The sequence below is a fragment of the Lepisosteus platostomus genome, unplaced genomic scaffold (genome assembly GCF_059453375.1).
Source record: "Lepisosteus platostomus isolate fLepPlt1 unplaced genomic scaffold, fLepPlt1.hap1 Scaffold_63_H1, whole genome shotgun sequence".
Lineage (NCBI taxonomy): Eukaryota > Metazoa > Chordata > Actinopteri > Semionotiformes > Lepisosteidae > Lepisosteus > Lepisosteus platostomus.
This window is the reverse complement of record NW_028291678.1, coordinates 295,001-298,324: the sequence shown is the minus strand read 5'-3', so window position 1 is coordinate 298,324 and position 3,324 is coordinate 295,001. Positions and strand designations below refer to the sequence as shown.

General features: G+C 43.7%; 2 non-coding genes across 2 annotated transcripts; both read right to left on the bottom strand.

Annotated features, from left to right (window-relative positions):
* Positions 1–212: 212 nt before the first annotated feature.
* On the bottom strand, positions 213–286 carry trnat-agu (transfer RNA threonine (anticodon AGU)). The gene has a single exon. It is a non-coding gene; the product is annotated as a tRNA-Thr (tRNA).
* Positions 287–1,460: 1,174 nt separating this feature from the next.
* On the bottom strand, positions 1,461–1,532 carry trnag-ucc (transfer RNA glycine (anticodon UCC)). Its single transcript has one exon. It is a non-coding gene; the product is annotated as a tRNA-Gly (tRNA).
* Between the last annotated feature and the right edge of the window lie 1,792 nt (positions 1,533–3,324).

The window sequence follows — 3,324 nt, the reverse complement described above, 5'->3', positions numbered from 1 at the left end:
AGGTTAAAGAAAAAAACATTGCTGACTTATTTTTTTTTTGCCAGCCGCTAGCGCTGATTAGCAAGGCTTGTATTTCATGTTTTGCAAGTTGCATCCATTTTAAGAAAAACAAGTCGCGTTAAAGACAGGAAATGAATACTTGCATTTAATTAAGTCTAGCCGTAGGCGGTTGTCTGTAAGGACCAGTTCTGTTTGAGAAGACACAACAAAGAAGGCACCGCTGGGATTCGAACCCAGGATCTTCTGTTTACTAGGCAGGCGCTTTAACCAACTAAGCCACGGCGCCCCAGGAGTGCTGTCCTTTTGCAGCCACTTGGACACACCACTCAGACACATCTGCATTCGGTGTGTGCTCCGCCTGCTTGCTGAGCAAGTTGCCACCTTTACATACAATAGCAACATCGACACCAAGAGAAAGGATGACAAATGGCTCTTATCTGGAACTTTTCATGTCCAAGGAGCTCAATGTGCTTTCTGTGTACAACAGGGCCACTGAACTCCACACTGGCCACTGAACCACAGCAGTGGCTTGCTGGCTTGACATCTCCCAAGGAAAATGTTGAAATCACATGTGGAACAGGAAAATGACCCTCGAGTACGAGGGAAAAAAAAGAAAAAGATCATCTGGAGCGCGCCAACCCATGTCCGGACAGCCCAGTTTCGTCGACAAGGTGGCTGAGTGGTTAAGGTGATGGACTGCTAATTCATTGTGCTCTGCAGTCATGGGTTCAAATCTCATTCTCGTCGCTCTCCATGTCCGACACATGTGCCTGTTTGACGTCGGCACTCCTGTTGCTTGCTCCAGTGCTAGAGCCGTACATTTTCTAGCGGTGGCTGAACATGGTATAGTAGGCCAACGTCGGTATCGAGCAGTGACAGTAACAGTACTTACTGCGCCCCATAAGAAATCGTTTGTCCCTGTTCAAAAGAGATTGTGCGATGTCCTGCGGCGTTCGGAAAGCAAACCTTTGACAGTTTGAAAAGAGGAATTTATTCTGCTTCCTGTGCGTGCAGTAGTTACAAAGTTGAACGTCTTTACACGATCTGCTGCAGTTTTCAGTGGGCGGGCTTTGTCAGATGGCTTGAAAAAACGCACTGTGTTTCGGCTGAACTCCACACTCATGAGCAGTGTCCTGCATGTTTTCTGTGTATAGCTGTCTTTTAACGCATACAGAATTCATTTGAAATCATTGATTTCTCCAATTAACAAGGGTCCCTTTTTGAACCTGCGAGAAGCATTCTTTCAATGTAACAGATTTACTCCGGGGAAAGCCAGCATGACATTGAGAATAGCTCAAGCTTTCAGCACCCATATCGGACTGCGTGTATGCAGACACCACTCAGAATCCCCTGTAAGATTCTCCCTCAATTCCGTTTTTCAGTGCTTTAGCTCTTTCAAAAGGCTTCGCTTTGCTAGTCACAATCCAAGGCTCATGATGGCATTTGAAAACTTTCACCACTGCGTTGGCCGGGAATCGAACCCGGGTCAACTGCTTGGAAGGCAGCTATGCTCACCACTATACCACCAACGCATGCCCACAGGAAGTCTGCAGGACACCACCAGAGAATGCTTTTTTTTAAATTTTTTTTATTAAACATAGAATTTACAAATACAAATACAACAAGAGGATCAGAGTCATGTACAAGAGAAAAAAAATGCAGCAGAAAAAAGCATTTAACTACCAGAGGTAATTAAGTAATTATGTGATCAAATTGTATATTTTACACGTATCATATCTTGCTTTAATATTTCTCAATTATTTATAAACTTTAGTTTCAACATGCATGCGTTTCCTGTAAAAAATAAAACTCAGCACACAGTTTTTCTTTTAACAACATTTCGAGTACCTCTGGCATTCATGAAAAAGACATACACAAAAGCAAATAACTAACTCTAAGACTGTCTAAACTATTGAGTTTTTCAAAGAACCAGAACTATAACAGTCCTTAACACTTAACTACACCATTCCAAACTAACACTAAAGAAACACTAGTATATACTGGTATAACAAATAAAACCAAACATAATCATTAACTGAGCAGTCACTGGGAGCAAATCTCCTTCCCGTCCACAAAGGCCCTCGCTCCCACAAAGTAGGCTCTCCTCCCCTCTCTTCTGGCAGCTTCAACCTGGGGCCACAGCTGGTTCCTGGTACTCCTGTCCGCAGCAGACAGGTCCTCTGCAAACCTCAGTTTGTTCCCATTCAAATACTCATTCCCCCTCGCCGCTCGCCACAGCATGTCCCTCGCCGTCCTCTTGGTGAACTGTATTATAATCGATCTGGGGAGCACTTGCCCAGACATGTTCGCTCTCCCGAGCTTGTGAACAAAGTCAATGGCCGATATTACGTCCTCCTGGTCCGGCAGGGTCCTTTTACAGATACCCTTCACTGTTGCAACAAGGTCCTTATCACGTTCCTCTTTAACTCCAAATAATTTTAAATTCCATCATCGACGGTATCTATCTACATCGTTCACTTTCAATTCAAGTTCTTTAATATGCTTTTCTTGTTTGGTATTTACTTGTTTAAGAACTTTTACTTCACTCTTTAAGTCTTCAACCTCTTTAAACACACAGTCCATGGACTTTTTAAGACTTTCGATTGCGACTGTATTAGATCAAGTCATTTCCTTCAGCTCACCCATGCTCTGTGCCATCATGTTGAAGATGTTGGTCTGGAGCTCCTCCAGCGTCAGGTCGCCCCTTCCTCTCTTGGCTGCCGGGGTTTTCACAGGTGTGCTGGGCAGGGACTCCGGCTCTTCCTCTGGCAGCTGAGTCTCACTTGGGCTGCGAGCGCTCGCGTACGAGCGCATCTCCAGCACTCTTTCCACGTCCCCTCCAGCTGGTTCACTTTTCCCTTTAGTTGCCATCAATTTTCTTGTAGTGCTATACATATACGATTGAGGTATCTTAGATTTCTCCTTCGAAGACCCAGCACTCTCTTTTCTTTTCCCAGTGTTACTCATATCGAAATTCTTAAACCTAAAAAAAATCATTTTTTTTTCTTTCAGTTATAACTGAAGTTTAAACAACTACTGTTAAGTCCTTATTTTTCAGTAGTCAAAAAAAGCAAAAATTAACATTCAGGTCATGAAAAACTCAAAAAAAACTCCTCAACCACTAAACTTTACCTCCCACCTGAGCGCCATCTTGAAAGCCCCTACCACCAGAGAATGCTCACGATTTCGGAAGCTGTCTCCGGGACGTTCTGATTCCGCACATCCTGAATAAATCATGATATAGTTAGTTGCTGTAGCTAGACGTTCAAATTAGTTTCATGGCCAGATGGACTGTTTCCTCCAGCGGTATAGTATTGCAGTGAG